This window comes from Zalophus californianus, chromosome 8 (genome assembly GCF_009762305.2).
Source record: "Zalophus californianus isolate mZalCal1 chromosome 8, mZalCal1.pri.v2, whole genome shotgun sequence".
Lineage (NCBI taxonomy): Eukaryota > Metazoa > Chordata > Mammalia > Carnivora > Otariidae > Zalophus > Zalophus californianus.
Genome location: NC_045602.1, coordinates 140,489,184 through 140,506,481, shown reverse-complemented (window position 1 = coordinate 140,506,481; position 17,298 = coordinate 140,489,184). Strand labels below are relative to the sequence as shown.

Sequence of the window (17,298 nt, the reverse complement as noted above, 5' to 3'; positions counted from 1 at the left end):
TCAACAGCATGCTCCAAATGGGACCAGGCACCCACTGGGTATTCACGCTCCCAAACCTATGCTGGGAATGTGGGGAATTGCCCTGAACTCACAAGGAGGATGCTGCAAACAGCGTGAGGTTGGAAGACAAAGGGTCCCACAGAGGTGGGAGGGAGGAGATTCAGGAGGTGAGCCAACAAAAATCACCCATCACACTGGATAGGGGGATGAGAGTTTCCCTTGCAACTCTGGTGACAGTGGAAGCTGGGAGACCCGAGGCCGCAAAGTACATGGGGTTGACTTTCTACACATACCTCCCAGGAAGAACCCTGCACATGAGGCTGAGCTGCAAGGCCCAGGCAGGGTTTCTTGTCAGGGTAACACCTGTAAATCTATGAGGTAACTGGAGCACAGCTCACTAACAGCTGGAGGGAAGGACATAAGACCCTAAGATCTTGGCAGGAGCAGGACTGTTCCCTCCTCCTCACACCCCAGCGGGGTGCCCTAGAAGCTGAGGGGGGACAAGTTCTTTCTGCCCTCAGTCTCTTCTGCTTCCCAGGGAAGCCAGCCAAGCTGAATGGCAAGTCTCTGGGAAGGGACCTCTGGTTTTCTGTGTGATACTCTCACCTGCCCAGGGGGTCTGCAAGTAGACCTGAGCATCAGCTCAGGCAAAGCACTAGGGCCTTCCAAACATCTGCTCCACATCACCACCTCTACATAGCAGCTCCTGCCTCCTCTGGCCAAAGGAGCCTAACAGCACCCTAGTGATGCATTTAGTGCCATGCCCCTGGGATGTAGAGCCAAGTGAAAGAAGGCACACACCCCATTTATGAGGACCCAGCTTTACCTTAATGCAATTTCCTCCTTTTCCTGGGAAGTTTTTGGCAGCAAACTATAGTCACTATTAGAAGCCCAGTAAAGTGCAGCTGTGCTTCTCGCTGCTGGGAAACCCCCACGGGGACCTCTTTGTCCCCCCTGGGTAGTGCGTGTGGCCAGGCCCCACCACAGGCAAGACCACTCCTGTCTGGATGTACTGAGCAACTAGCACCCCAGCTTGCACAGTGGCAGCCCCCACACACCAGACAACTCTAGAGTTCCCAGGCCAGAGGAAGGCCCTGAACAGAGACATGGGGGTCCCATCAAGATGCCGCTTCTAGAAGTCATGCTGCCAGCCAACACTCAGAGGGTGGCAGAGAGGCAGAGGGTAAGGCAGATCTGGTTCCTGGTCCCACACCTGACCTGCAAGTCACCTTCTTCATCCACACATAAAGTGGGAGGAAAGAACCATTTGGGGATTTAGAGCACGTGCAGAAAGTGACCTGCCCGTGCCTGGTGCGTAGTGAAGGCATGAGAATATCACTTCCTTTATTATCAGGAGGTGCAAGTGAAGAGCACATTTTCCTCAAGACAGGTTCCTTCCTTGGATTCTTATGTCTCCAATGAGTTCTTCTGAAACCCTGCTCATAGACACAAACAGCAAACAAGCCGCTCAGGACCAGGTGGCAAGGACAGTGACACCTCTGCACCCTGCCTGCTCCATACTGCCCAGCATCTGTCCCCACAGAGGCCCCAAACTCACTTTTACAGGATACTAGTGGACAGATAAGCTCCAAAAAGCAACCAGGGCCTATTAGCAGATACATGTGGGTCTCGGGGAGGGGACTCTCCTGAGAGATCAGTTGGCATCTCCCTCCACTGGGTCAGAGCCATGACCCCGGCTAGAACCAGGTCTGTCTACTAATGACACCCACCCTCCCCACCTCAGAACACTGCAGACCTGCAACCAGCCCAGCCAGACCCCTGAAAAGGCAGCATGAAGCCCTCCTTCCCATACCTGGGGAGACCCCCCAGGCGGCCATCTGGAAACCCTTGGACCCACAGTTGGCATCCATTTCTCCCTCCAGACACGGGTGTTTTGTGCCCACTCCCAGCCCCACAAACTCTTGGAGGGCCCCACACAGAATGATATGTGCTCCTAGTGGGTTCCTAGACCACTCTCCCTCTAGCCCTGCCTCAGCACTGACAGCCTAACACCTTCCTCAGTTCAAAACCTCCCCCACCCCCCCCAAAATAAGAACAGAGGACAAGAAGCTTGAGCAAGGGGTCAGGTGGTGATTGCAAAAAGTCAAAATGTTTTCAGAGTCTTCACTAGGTCTTTTGTCTCTGGTGACCACGGCCTGCCTCTGGAGCCAGAGGCTGTTATCACCTGCCCCTCACCCAGCATGCAAAGGGGGAATGGTCTTCACGCAGAGTGAGCCCACATCTGGGCTCTCCCATGCTCCCCCCGCACCAATACACAGTTATCAGAAGTTCTCACCACTTAGTAGGAAATGTCAGCCCCTCAGCCCCAGCCCTTCTCTGTCCCTGTTCTATCCCCAACATAAGGAGGGAGGTCTTGCATGCCAGCTGAGCCAACCTCTCCATCTGGGCTCTACATCTCCTCCTTCCCACTACTGATTAAATGGTGCCTAGGGTATCAACATATTCTTCTCAAGTATTTGATCACTCCTTCTAAACTGAACCCTTCCTGGGGCTTTTCAATTCTTCAACAAGCTTGAGGCAGCCACGTTTAAAGAACACAAACCATCTGGACTCCACGCCACAGCCCTGCTACCACTCCATCTCCACCCCCTGCATAACCATGTTTCTTAAGGAACTCAAATTTGCTAACTTTATTCCACACTCCCCACTCCAGCTGGCCTCCGCCTACAGTCCTCCACCAAAACGGCAGGTGGAAGATCATCACTAATGTCTATGCCACATCCCCCATTGTGCACCATTACACACTGACTCCCTCCTTGGCTGCTGGGTGCTCCCCCACTTCCCCCTGCACCCCGAGCCTCTCCTCCATCACTGTGCAGGCTCCTTCTGCTCCACTCACTCTCCCCACGCCATCTCACAGACTCCTCTTCCAACCCCATCTCTGCTAATAACATCAGCCTCTCAAAGGACTCCAGCTTTTCCTTCCCCTGGCTCAGCCATCAGCTCCTCGAGCATGAACACTGGGGATTGTCCCAGGTCCCAAATCCTGCCATTGTCATTTGCTGCATCTCTCCAGAATCTGACCACTTCTGACCTCTCCAGCTGTTGTTTTGTTTTCAGAGATTGACACACTGATTCTAAAATTCATATAGCAATTCAAGGAACAGAGGATAACCAAAACAATGAAGTTGGGCCCCTCTCACACCATACACAAAAATTAACACACAATGAATCACAGATCTAAATGTAAAAGTTAAAAATCTTACATAACATTGGAGTAAATCTTCCTGACTTTGGGTTAGGCAGTGGTTTTTTACATGTGACACCGAAAGCATAAGCAATAAAAGAAAAAATGGGTAAATTGGATTTCATCAAGGTTTAAAACTTTTGCATGACAAACAACACCATCAATAAGGTGAAACTACAACTCATAGACTGGGAGAAAATATTTGCAAATCATATATCTAATCATATATCTAATTCATTTGCAAATATATAATAAACTCTTAAAACTTCATAAGACAAATAACCCACTTTAAAAATGGGCAAAATATTTGAATAGACACTTCTCCAAAGACAACATGTAAATGGCCAATATGCACATGAAAAGATGCTCAACATCTAGTCATTAGGGACATGCTAAACAAAACCACAATGAGATATGACTTCACACCCACTGAAATGGCTATAATTAAAAAAAAAAAACAGACAACAACAAGCACTGGGGAGAATATGGAGAAACTGAAATCTTCATACATTGCCAATGGGAACACAAAACGGCACAACTACTTTGGGAAAGAGTCCGACGGTTCTTCAAAATATTAAACAGAATTACCATATGACCACTCCTAGATACAGACCCAAGAGAAATGAAAACATACGTCCACTCAAAGTCTTGTACACAACTATTTATCGAAGCTTTATTCGAACTAGTCCAAAAACGGAAAAAGCCCAAAAGTGCGCATCCAATGCTGAATAGATGATACAAAATGCCACTGGCTAGTGTTTGGCAACAAAAAAGCATTAAAGTGCTCATACATGGTACAATGTGATGAACCTCAAAGTCAGACACAAGGACCACATATTGTACAATTCCATATTTATGGAATGGAATTTGCAAAATTCCCAGAAATGGGAAATCCACAGAGACTGAAAGTAGGTTAGGAGATTCGCTGCCAGGAGGGCCAGGGGAGGGGGGCAAGTGGAGAGCCATGGTTAATAGGCACAAGTTTTCATTCTGGGGTAACGAAAATGTTCTGAAATTAGATGTGGTGACAGATGCACAGCCATCAATATGCTAAGACCACTGAACTGTGTACTTCTAATGGGTGAATTATATGACGTGTGAATTATATTTCAATAATGCTCTCTGTGGCATACACAAAGGAGCCTCAGTGTGAGTCTCCAGACCCACTGGAGCTCTCACTCACCAGAGCTCACCAACCGGGCTTCGATGACCAACTCGATGGAGGAGAGAGGCCTGCATAAGTCAGATGCCCTCTGCAGTGTCCCCCCTCAGCCCAGAGGAGTGAACCATGAAGATGGCAAGGGAGAGCAGGTGCTCCGGCAAACACCAGGTCACGGAGGAAACCGGAGCTCAGGGTGGGTGAGGGCTGCTCCCCACATCAGGGGCCATGCACAGAGGATTCTGTGTGTTCCGGGTAGCTTTAGGAGGGCCATCAAGTGGATGCTCAGATCAGAAAATAATTTACTGACAAGAGCTGCCTTACAAGAGATGAATTGCCTCCCACTGTGATGTGCGAGCCCCTGGCCCGGAGGCAAGTGACGGGTCAGTGAAGAGACTCTTACACAGGGCAGGAGGTCTGAGTGGGTTGCCTTTGGTTCTCCCAGCCTGGGTTCTGTGAGCCTGTGTCTTGGTCTGGCCTGGACTACCCACACCACTCCTTACCTTACCCTGGAGGCCGTGGAGGGCACCCCCCAGCCGCTTGGTGAGCGCGACCTGAGTTTCTGTGCTGCTCGATCAGCATAGATACCACACAAATACACCTCTGCCGTCAGGATGCATAGGCAGCTTTATGGCTCGGCTGATCTCTCGCCAACCTCGGCCAGTAACTAACCAACCACAGGGCCCCCCGTCCTGCCTCTGCCTGCGTGTCACTGGGGCCACCATGCTGGGCAAGCTCCAGCCACCCCTGCCTGGGGCCCTGCTGCCCTGAAGAGGGCAGGCCTCCTCAGCTTCCCTGGGCCCTTATGCAGAGCAAAACTTTGAAAGTGTATATCCCCGTCTACCCCACATCGCCTCAAAGCCATGAATTGAATGTATCCACTGAAAAGCTGGGCCCGGAACTGAGTACCAACAAATCTTGCCATTTAAAAGGAAAAACATTTATTTCTGCTTTTCATCTCAGTCTTCATCTGTCCCCTCAGCTCCCAGGCCTTCTCGCCTGCTGCTCAGACTTAAGGGAAAGCCCAGAAAGTCAACAAGAAAAGAGAATAGAAATGTAAAAATAATTTAAGACCCACACAAAACCAACCATGTGTCACAGTAGATACTTGGGGGACCACAGCCCAGAATTCCACCCTCCAGACCCAGAGAATCTCTGAACCCAAAACCCTGAGGTCCAGACGGTACCTCCGGAGGCAGGAAGACAAGGCCCTCAGAGGGCAGAGGCCCATGTCACGCGGCTCCCAGGGACCACAGAAGGCAGTCTAGCACCTCTCCGAGTTCAAAGTAAGATCCCCATCCCAGATCCCTGTTCCCAAGACCTTCCCTACACCTGTGGGCCGGAACCTTGGGGGGGGGAGGGGGTGCCTCTAGGAGCCTGTGCCAAATGGACATGTCCACGTCTTAGCAAAAGCTCCCTTCTCCACGGGGTGGGCAAACAAGCAGGAGCTAGGACAGAGCCCAGAACAGTGAGAGAGCAGATGTGGCCTGGCCCAGCCAGTGATGGGAGCCGGAGACGGATTGGGAGTCGTGTGGGAAGGCTCCACACCACTGTGTCTGTCTTTCCCAATTTAGAAATAAAGTGTAAAACCCACATGAAGAATCCAGTACAAGACCTGGTAGGTAGAGGGCTCCTGGGTGGCTCAGTCGTTAAGCGTCTGCCTTCGGCTCAGGTCATGATCCCTGGGTCCTGGGATGGAGCCCCGCATCGGGCTCCCTGCTCAGCGGTCTCTCTCCCTCCGCCACTCCCCCTGCTTGTGTTCCCTCTCTAGCTGTCTCTTTCTGTCAAATAAATAAATAAAATCTTAAAAAAAAAAAAAGACCTCGTTGGTAGAGTTGAAGATGTATTCTAGAAAAGTTAATAAGGAGGGAAACTAGGTGAGACCTAACACCTGACTCCAGAGTTCCAGAAAAGGAGAACCCAAAAAAATGGGAGGGAAAAGTATGAATTAACTAATAAAAAATAATTTCCCAGAACTAAAGGAAATTATATTTTTAGATTAAAAGACCCATTAAGTACCCAGCAGCCAACGAAACAAAGATCCGCTCCAACCAAGCTGAGCACAGTAAAATTCTAAAACACCAGGAATACCAAGAGGATCCTAGAAGCTTCCATGGGGGAGAGGTCACAAGCAAAAATATCATCGGAAAGGCATCAGGTTTCTCAACAAGGAAGCGAGAACTCCAAAACTATAAGGCTGAAAATCAACCTGTGGGCTGTCTATGCCCAGGCAAAATATCAAGCAAGGGAAATAGTAGAATAAAAATACTTCAGGAGACACATAGTCACTAAAGCATACCACCCACTGGACACGAAGGAAGCCAGGGGGTGAGGGGCAGGGATGATTATCTACAAGAAAAACAAAAACTCGTATAAGAAATAATCCTGGCGCATACTACTTGGCCCAACGGTGAAAATAAATGAACAAAGATGCTGTTCAACATAAGAAGGTTGCTCAGAGGGAAAATAGCAGAAGAACCCAGTCTTGAGGCTCTCCATCACATCTGGTCTGTCCTGGAGCACACCCCACAGACCCACAGTCCTGGGCAAACTGGGCCCGTGAGTGCCCCTAGTGTCAGAGCTCAGGCAGGAGGAGAAGGCATCCCCTGGAAGGCCTGGCCTGGAGTGGAGTGCGGGGCTGTCCCACGAAGGGTGGGTGAGAAGGGAAACGGGATTGATAAATAAGTATATATTTTAAGGACGATGGAAACCAGGTTTCTCACTGTTGGGGGAAAAGAAGTTACACATAGACAAAGGCAGAACCTAAAATATACCCTGTGGGGGAATTAGTATTGGAGGTATCTGTGTGGACTTGCGGTTTTTGATATCTAGAGAAAATGGAGAAATAAATACAGATGTAGGTGCAAGGCTGCATGTGTGTAACTGTGTGCGTGTGTGTGCGCACGTGTCCACTCAGAGGCTGCAGGCCCAGCCAGCACCCCGTCCTCCCACGGAAAAGTACTGTGGGGTGGACTCTAGGCTCTGGCCAGGAAGGCACCCCAGAGGTCTGGGGTGAGCAAGGGTGCATTCAAAAGTGTTAGGGATGCATTGGGACGTACAGCCAGTTTGGGTGGCCTCATTGGCCCACAGCAACAAGCATTGAAATAACAATTATAACCCACTGGATAAAATAAATCATGAGTCAATACAGGTATCAATAAAAATAAGTAAATTGGTAGCTTGATGGGGAATGAGGTATTTCCATGGCTTCAAAGTACCTTCCCAAATAATTAATTGCAAAGGGACCAAGAGTGTCATTGCAGCGAGAAATGTTGGGAAAAGCGCCATCTAACCCAGTGATCAAAGTAACAGCACCAATGCAGGGAGAAGAGCCTGACTCCTGGGTAGTGTCCCCACATAAGCCAAGTCCAGTCACGGGGAACAGCCACCAAACCCAAACTGAGGGGTGTTCTACAAAAAAAAAACTGACGAGCATTCTTCCAAAAGGTGAATGTCGTGATGAAGACCAAACACATAGTTTGATTCTGAGCCCATCCTTTGAGACAGCTGGAGGAGTCGGAACACCGTCTGAGGACCAGACGTCCACACAGGTGACCGTGATTCTGGAGGAGAAGCCCTTCTTTGTTGGAAACACCCGAACAAGTGTTCTGGGCGATGGGCATAGACTTGGCAAACGTACTCTCAAGTGGCTCAGGAAAAATGGTTTTTGTCTTATATTTGAAATGTGCCCATGAGCTTGAGCTTGTTTTAAAATATATTTTAAAAAATAACGGGGTGTGGGGTGTGATTTCAGTAACAGGTGGTCAGTGGAGGCCTCTGTGAGGAGGGGTTGAAGCCAGAACCCAGGAGGGGGGATCCTCAGGTCCCTCCAGAGGCATGTCTCCACCTCCCACAGTCCCGAATACTGCTCCTGGAAGCCTGCAAGGGCTAAAATGTTTCTGGGCCCAAAGGGCTCCAACTCCCTCACCCCCCCTCCACCCCCGGCCTGGCTTCCCCCTGGAGAGCCCAGGGACAGTGGGGCAGGGTGGGCCCTCGGGAGAGTCTAACAACCCTGAAAATCCAAAAGGAAGTGGCACCTGGGCCCTGGAAATCTCAGGAAGGGGCTGCAGGGAAGGTGGGGGCACCCTCGAGACCCCTCATTTCCCACCCGCCAGCAGCTCCCAGGCCTGAGCAGCCTTGGCCCCCACCTGCCCGGGGCAAGACACATGGGCCTGGGGGCCCTTCTCAGCTCCATGCCGTGCCGGGGAAGAAAGCACAACTGCAGTGGGGTTTGTCCTGGGTTTTGGGAGTCTTGGAAGCAGTGTCAGCACCCCACCCACTGGACCACCTTCTGGTAGGAAACACAGTCAGGGCCCAGGAAAACGAGGGCAAGTTTTCCTCTCTTTCTTTCCTCTTTTTTTTAAGCTGGAATTCAGAGAGAAGTAAAATGGAGACTTGCTGAGTGGAGCAAAGCAGACCTGCTTTTGCTGAGTTTAGGTGAAAATGAGAGAAGGGGGAGGTGGGGGCAGGGGAGTCGGCAATTCTATAGCTTTGCACATTTCTCTCATTATTTTGCTTCTAAATCAGCCTCACTGGTACTTTCTCTATTCTATAAAAGCCAAATCCAAGCCATGTCCCTTAATCTCTCCAACAGCAGCTCACTGCTGAGAAAATAATACAGATGTAACTTTCAGCTTCATACACTTTCTCTTCCATTTATATGCAAATAGTGACCTTTCACCCAGGCTGTCTCAAAGAAGTGTTTCCTTAAAAAATGCAAATAGTATGTTGCAGGCAGTGACTGTGGCTGAGTCTTTCTTATATTATTATTATTATTATTTCTTTTAACCTTACCAACGCTGTAAAAACAACAGCTACACTGCTCCGCGGTAATGATGACTTTCCAAATCACAGGACAGCTCTCGGGGCGGCCTGTCAGTGAGCCTGCCAGGAGGGGAGGGAGGGGCTCAGGATCGAGGGGAGGGTGTTCAGCCCCAGGGTGCCCAGTGTCCCGGGAGAGGCACAATGGGTGGTGGCCGGAGCCAAGAACGAAGGCAGCAGGATGAAACCACTCTGCTCACCCCCTGCTCCACGAGGGTGCTCACAGGATTTCATCAAGAACCTTCCCACCCCAAGTGGGGTTCACTAGTGACCCCAATCCCCACCTCCATCCAGGCTGGCAAGACAGGCAACAAATTCGGAGCCCAGAGGCTCGGCACACACGCTCTGCCCCCAGATGAGGAGCCAGGCGGCTTCCAGGAGCCCCGTGTGTTTCCCCCTCCCCACACCAGGAGGACAGAACAACAGGAAAAACGGGAAAACAGACAGAACAGGAGACTAGCCCGAAGGAAATGGGTGCAGGTACTGTGTCCACGAAGGCACTGGGGTGAGGGGCTCCCTCCCACTTCCCTTGACCCACCCAATGACCAAGCCAGGCTGCAGGCCAGAAGAGGTGCTGGGGGAGGGGCCCCTTATTTCCTGGCACCCACTCACAGCTCCCAGGCCCCCACAATTCCCCCCCACGGGACCCAACCACCCATCATAGGTCCGTCCTACTGCGCTCTCCAAGATCTGGAGCCTGGGCCACGCCAAGGGCTCAGGAAACGAGGGTGTGGATGGTGAGGCTGGCCCGTGCGCCTGCCTCACTGAGCCAAATTCACAGACACCTTTCAGACCAGGTACATCTAGAGTGGCCTGCCTCAGTCCTGGGGTGCACGGGGAGGTCCACAGAGGGAAACAATGCAGTGGGAAAGGACAGGGATGGTTCTGGCCTTATCCAACAGGCTGGGAACCAAGAGGGCTAGTTTCTGGGCACCTTCCTTGTAGGTCTCCAGGGTCTTCCGGGTACACACTGGCCTCCCAGGATCAGGAGGGGCCTTCTCTGGAATTCTGTTCCTGTGTGGCTCGTCCCTGAGTCCCAGAAACCCCTTCCTTAGTCAGAACTGTCCAGCCCAGGGAGTGGAGAAAGGGCCACTTCCATCTTCCTGGAAACCACACTTTATTTAGGCTCCTGAAGGTGACCCAACTAGAACGGGCTCTCTTGTACAAACAGAATAAAATTAATCTGCTCAGCACTCCCTTTAGGGTCTATCCATTACCCTTGCTCATGTCCATCCCAGTGAGGAGAAGGCTCTCAGGCACCCAACCTGGGAATCCAGACAGGAAACCAGGGAGAGCACGGTCCAGCCAGGCACAGGTAGCCCTGGGGGTGGGGGAGATGGTTTTGACAACAGTGCTCTTTTCCATCCCCCACTCCCCCCCCCGCCCCCCCAACCCCCCACCCCCACCCCTCTGCAGGAAATGGAAGCATTCCTGTTTAGGGGAAGAAGGGTGAGCCCTAGGTAGTTGATGGGAGGCAGCTGCTCCCCGGGGAGTTTAACTGTAGCCCCAGCTCCCGGGCTCAGAGTTGCCCCCAATTTTTGGGTGGGGGAGGGGGGACCCACCTGTCATCCTCCTAGTGCTGCCCAGCAACAGCCCACCCTCCCACCTTTTAGGCTCAGAAATGTTGGGGTGTTGCACGTGCTGATTTCCCAGTCTGGATGGACAGTGCCCAGCACACCGAGAACCAGCACTCAACAGAATTTGGAGAAAACCTAAACACTTCACACAGACCACAGGTGACTGGCCTCCGAGGGACTTGGGGCAGGAAGGGGGCCCTCACTGGGAAGGCACAGAGCAGAACAGGGCTGGGAAGAACCAGCCCCCTATGCTAACACACATGCTTGTGAGAGTGCTCTCCAGGAACACATCCTGATCACAAGAACAGACTCTAGAGTACATTCGGGTCCTCCAGATGCCGGAGGTGCAGCCTGCATGAAGGGGACTCCACACTCAGCAGCAGGTTCTGAACTTAGGAGCTGAACACGGGATTTGCAGCCAGGCAAGCAAAGCCAGGGCCCAGCCGTCGACAGCTGACCCCTTGTGACATGCTCCAGCAGCCTTCCAGGGGAGACAAAGCTTCACCAAATGCAATTCCAATAACAAATCCACCTCTCTGCTCCCTCTGGGCTGATGCGCTGAGCACTTAGACCCCTGACTTCAGTACTTCAGGGCCTCTGTGAGCTTTTCCAATGGCCTCGGTGGCCTTCCTAGGAAGCATCAAAACTGCTGGATGAGAGAAGGCATCAGGCACACAGCCCTTCACAGAGGGTGGAAACTGCTGGTTTGTGTGTGGGGGGGGAGGAGAACCCTCCCCGTTAGCCTGCTTCAGTGCTCAATGAGGCCTCAAGAAGCACCTGAGGCTGGAGTTGGGGCCTGGGCTACATGGACATAAAATAGATCACACAGAACCGAAACCATCTCACCAGAACAAAGTCAGACCATTAAAAAGTACTAACAAGGGGAGCCTGGGTGGCTCAGTCGGCTAAGCATTAGCCTTCAGCTCAGGTCATGGTCCCAGGGTCCTGGGATTGAGCCCCATGTCAGGCTCCCTGCTCAATGGGGAGTCTGCTTCTCCCTCTGCCTCTGCCCCCCTGCTTGTGATCTCTCTCTCTCTCTCTCTCTCTCTCTTTCTGTCTCTCAAATAAATAAATAAAATCTTTGAAAATAAAAAAGCACTAACAAGAGGCACTCTTTAGTTTGGAAAACCAGAGTTTTCCATGTGCAAAACAACAATTGAACCAATTAACTGTTCGGTTTGCAGTCCCATGACTGAGCGGGTCACTTTGAAGCCCCAAGTCTGGGGAACCCTGGGACAGTCACTGCCCCAGGAAACCCCCGTCCCCAAGCTCCTTATTTATGTCCCAGGCGATGCTCTGGGTCTACAAAAACCCTCTTGGAGAACAGGCTTCCCTTCCCGTTGGGAACCACTGGGCACACGGAGCTTGACTGCTGAAGCCGTCTTCCTGCCAGGATTCAGCAGTCCTGTGGGTGTAGAGACTGAAGTGCTTTGGAATCAGGGATGCCCCTCGGGGCCCTCAGAGCTGCGGGTCTGGTGTGCTGCGACCCAGGGCCTTAACATCCGAGGCGTTTGCTGCTGTCCGTGTGAGGTCTTCTAAAGCAGGCACCAGGGCCCAGTGGGGCTCTAAGCTCCTGCCCAGCAGAGAGAACCTGAGACCCCCTCCCTCCCAGGCAGAGTTGGAGCAGCCCTGGAGCTCCGGAGACCCAAAATGGGAAAAAAGGAGAAGACCCAGATGGCTTCTGCCGGCACCCTCAGCCTGATGTCGAACGTGATCAAGGTGTGAAGCCAGGCGTGAGGGTGAGGTGGGAGCCTGGCAGGCTAATCTGTCAGCAACTCAGACCATATGGCACGTCCCCTTTTCCTCCCAACATCTAGGTCACACATACGTTCGCACCCTGCCCACCACCCTGAGCAAAGCAGGAAGACCCTGCCAGCAGATCCTTCAAGGGCCTGTCCCTCGTGCACCCTCCACGCAACCCTGCTCCTAGGCCACAGCCCCTTCCAGAGCCCAGGGCTCATCCGAAGGCAGCCACAGGCCTGGGACACTTGTCCCCGCTTGCCGACCTCCAACCGTTGGGCTAATCCCCACAGAGGCAGGGGTACTCAGTCAGGCTGGGGCAGATTGGAGCCATCCTCTGAGTTATTTTCATTCCATTTGATTGAAATAACACTGAATTTTTTTAAGTGCAAATTTTAAAGTGAAAGAGGGATGAAACAATGGGCAGGAGAAGTGCCTTTGCTCCCAGCCGCGTGAGCCCGCAGGGAAAGGTGTGCAAGCAGCACAAGGCCAGCCTCAGCAACGCGGAAGATAAAGAAGACACCGACTGCAAGTATTAATCTCTCCTCTGTGAAGCTTGATACAAGCCTGAGAGCAAAAGCATTTTAAGTCAGGTGAAAAACGTCCCCCTTGTTTCGTTTTGAAGGTTTTCCTAAGTGACATTCGGGAAAGACAGAAAGTACGCTGAGAACATGGAGACATTCCGCCCTGGAGCCTCCAGCAAGCGCTCTGGGCTGGGCAGCCGGTGGCCCCTGGTCAGGGGCTCCCAAGGAGGACAGACCCTGGGTCTTCAGGGAGTACAAAGCCCACCTGGGAGGCAGGACCTGCGGCAGCTGTGCTAAGTCCTTCTGGGAAACACAGCATTTTTCGGGCTGACTAATCTCCAAATGTTGCTGGCTCCCAAAGACCATTTTCCTGTAAACTCACACCACAAAACTCCCGTTAAAATTACATCGGTAGACAAACAAATTCTGGTTTATTCATGAGTGAGTTCACAAGGGAAGAGCAGAGAGGGCAGCTCTAGAAGCTGGGGGAGCAGAGGGAGGGGCCCCCAGCCAGGCACCCCTCTGAAGCCAACAAAAACGAGATCTGGGGTGGGTCTTCCAGGGCCAGGACAGGAGCTGGGTTTATCTTTCCCACATGCCTGAGTAACGTGCAAGTTTGACTGGCTGCCCAGTGCCCTGCCTGCCCGAGGATCAGGTGACTACTGACAGTCCCCGCCTGCCTGGCAGACTCACCTCGGCCCTGCCAGCCAGGCCAGCTTCCTGCCTCCTGGTCCACTCCAGGCCCAGTGCTGACCAAGGGGTTCTGGTCGCTACTGGTCCCACCTTCCCCAGGCAGGTGGGGGTTGAGCAGCCCCAGGCCTTGCTCACTTTTCACCCAGCAGACACGCCTCTTGTACGGAGTCTATCCAGGAGGCGCTCAGCCCCACCAGCCTGCCCACTGCCATCCAGGCCATGGTAGGAGGCCCAGGGGGTATTTCTCTGCTACACTGTCAGTCTGCTATCTCTGCCCAGTGCTGGTCCATGCAAACCATCGCGCAAGTGTGGGCACCACCAGGAGCGTGGTCAGCCCAGCTCTGTGTTACACACACTCTCCACTCCCCAACCAGAATTGGCACAGATCCCCCCCACCCCACATGCTCACACAGAGCCACCCATGTCCTCATGCACCCACTCAGCGACCCCAGGCCAGAGGACAATGGGGCCCGCAGGGGAGGGGCCTGGGCTCTGGGCAGCACCAGGGAGAGTGCCCTCCACAGCCAGGACCCGGCAGCTGGCCAAACCGCAGCCAAAACCTGCACTGCCACAGGCCTGGGGTGGCTCTGAGTGCCCAGCGGCCTCTCCCTGATGCCTCCGGCCACTGACAGGGCTTCCTGGGAAATGCTGCTGTGACCCGCCGCCCCAGCTCGGAGACGGAGCAACTCTGCAGCCCTGAAGTCTCTGCCCGCAGGTTCCCTTCCCTCAGGCACAGGAACACTCAGGGCAGTGAGCCACAGCTGCCTTTCCCAGAATCTTCCAAGAGCGCCCAGAGCATTGGCTCCAAATATCTGGGACTGCTTCCAGACCTGCGGCCAATGCCTGAGGGTCACACAGGCCCCCTGGGTTACACTTTAGACAGAAGCAGCTCCTCTGCCCTGGTGAGTTCCCAGGCCCACATCTGGGCCCTATGGTCCAAGGAAGTCAGAGCTCAGCTGGTTCCAGGATGGACAGGCCTCCACGTCAATCTCTTCACAGCCCCCGCTGAGCCCCCTAGATCCTTCAACATCCTGTGAGATCAGGGGGTTACCCAGGTGCCGGGGGCCTCAGTCTCCTGCTCCAGAGCACAGAAGGGGTCACGGAGCTGCAGCCTCCTCTTTGCAAACAAACTAACCTCTAAACCTGACCAACCTCCTCTGCACAGTGAATTCTGGGGAGACAGGCAGAGTCCTGCCCTGTTGGTGACACCTTCCCCACTGGCACCACAGAACTCCAATCTCTGCTCTCCCACTCTTTTGTTTACCATGAATTAACGGGGCCATATGGAAGGAGGTGATAATCACAGCCAAGGACCAATGGGAAGGGAGCCCTGGTGGCCAGGAGCCTGGGCCTCGCCCCAGCGCCCGCCCAGCCCCAGGCAAGGACACCCCGGCACGGGGCTGGAGTGAGGGCATGACAAGCTCCCTCAGCATCTCAAGGGGCAGGGTCCAAGCCTCTCAGCAAGACTGAGGCTCACCTCCTCCAGGTTGGTGCCGACATTCCTCCTGCCTTTTGTTCACTCAGCCACTAGCCCCAGAGGTGTCCTCAGCTTTCTCTAAGCTCTGGTTGTTGTGGTGGTGGTCGTTCTTATTTAGACCCCCGGGGGCAAAATCCCTCACTTCCCCCTCCCGAAAGGATAATAATAATAATAATAATCACTGTCATTAGCACCATCAGAATGACACAGGGAAAGGATTGCCCACTACCAGACACACCTCTCAGAGGTTTTGTTTCAGAAATTACATACCCAACGGGGCCAGGAATGAGGCCCCACTGACGCAAAGGTGGCAGTAAGACCACAACAGCCCTCCGTGATTCAGAGACAGTGAGCAGGACCCTCGTGGTGAGAACCCACCACCACGACACCAGAGCCACACGAGGCGTATTTATTTCCTGATTCACAAAAGAAGAGGTGAATCCAAGGGACAGAGCAAAGTCCCCAGCCCCGGACACATCATCTCACAGGCCACGGCATTATGTTGCACAAAGCTCATACCATCTTCCTGGCCAACCCTGATTTCTAGTTTTAAATACACAAATCCAGTTACATTAACATTATAAACAACCACACTGCTGGCCCCCCTCGCCGCAGGAAAAGCAGCTGAGAAGAGCAGCCGGTATTTAGTTCTGTGCGCCTATCCCACAGACACATGCACCCTAAATGCTGTTTCTTAAGTTTAGAAATACGTGACTCGCAAAGACAAAATGCTCACATGACCATCTCTCTTCCGTGTCTTGGATGGGGGGCTCACACGAGGTAGCAACTCTGAGATCCCTGCTCCAGAGAGGTCTTCTGCTTAAGGAGGCAGCATTTTCCCCCACCACATAGCTGCTGGGTCCCACGGCTGCCGATATATCTGTGTTCCTCGTCCAGAAATGCACATAAAGTTTCTTGTCTTGGTACACAGCCCCCAGTGTCTTTTCTGTCAGACGCACTACATGTCCACTAGACTCTCGGAGAGGCCAAGCGCGTGAACAAGCAGGGGAGGGACAGAAGAAGAGAAGGAAAACAGCCACGGGCAGACCCGGCAGGAGAAGAAAGGCTCAGTCCAACAGAGCAGCTTTAAAAAGCCATCCCCAGACCTGCTTTTCCTGCAAAGAACGCCTTCATCTTAGAAATTAACTCTGCTCGCGCGCCCTCTCCCTGTCTCGGTCCGAGGGGAAGAGCCAAGCACTTGGATATCTGCCTTTGTCAGCGAAAGAGCATAACATGGACTTACCTTTCCCCACAGCTATTGTCTGTCCTCCTTCAAAATGACATCACGGAAAGCAATCATGAAATTTACATGGGGGGTGCAGGGTGGACGGGGGAGGAGAGGGGAGGCAGCTGCCTCCCTTACAGCGGTCACATGTGGGGAAGCCTGTGTGCGGGTTTCAATTAAATATCTTCTCCCCTTAGTGTGCGACTCCTAAGCCAGCTAAAGGCGACGTCTCATTTACTTAATGACCGCTCTCATTAGCAGCGGTGGCACGGGCTGGCGGAGAGGCTCCTTTGTAAATACGCTACCCATGAACCCTTGGGGCTCCAATATATCTGTTTACTCTCCGAGGTGAAATAAATTTACAGTATAGCATCAGAAAGATGGATCTGCTGACTTGGAAAGTGAGAGGTGCCCAGGCCGGCAGAGCCCCTGTCTCCTGCTCCAAGCATCAGCCCACAGAAGGTGGCTGTGTTTGCCCACACTGTATCATAATTAATATGCAGCATGATTGGGTTTTTTTTATGCAGAACACACAGAAGGGCAGAGAGCGTCACAACCGCCATACTCACCCCCCTGTGCTGTCTCCACCAGTGGTTCAGTCCAATAATTCCTAATAGCAGCAACCGGAATGACAGATGCCCTGGGTTAGCACGGCTGCAGCGAAAGTACTTTACAATATTTATTGGTGGTTAGGAATATGACCTACCATCATAAAGAACGGACTGCAGAATTTATTACTCAGATGAACCAGGAGGGGTGCATACTGGTTCATCTGCATGTTCAAGTATCAGTGACTTCAAAGGATAGGTATATATTTTTTAAAGTCCGTAAAAGGTGCTATGGCCACAGACCCAAAACTAAAGTCATACACACA

General features: G+C 52.6%; 1 protein-coding gene across 8 annotated transcripts in view; it reads right to left on the bottom strand.

The window, feature by feature from the left end:
* Positions 1 to 17,087, bottom strand: part of MYT1 (myelin transcription factor 1) — a 64,956-nt gene extending 47,869 nt beyond the window's left edge. For 5 of the 8 annotated variants that reach the window (XR_003524899.2, XM_027623965.2, XM_027623970.2 and 2 more), the window contains exon 1: positions 16,443 to 16,741. The gene's annotated coding sequence lies outside the window, so the exon portion shown is untranslated. Of the gene's footprint in view, positions 1 to 15,935; positions 16,361 to 16,442; positions 16,742 to 16,993 lie in introns of those variants that run through there. The other 3 variants (XM_027623966.2, XM_027623969.2, XM_027623967.2) reach the window with 2 other exon arrangements.
* Between the last annotated feature and the right edge of the window lie 211 nt (positions 17,088 to 17,298).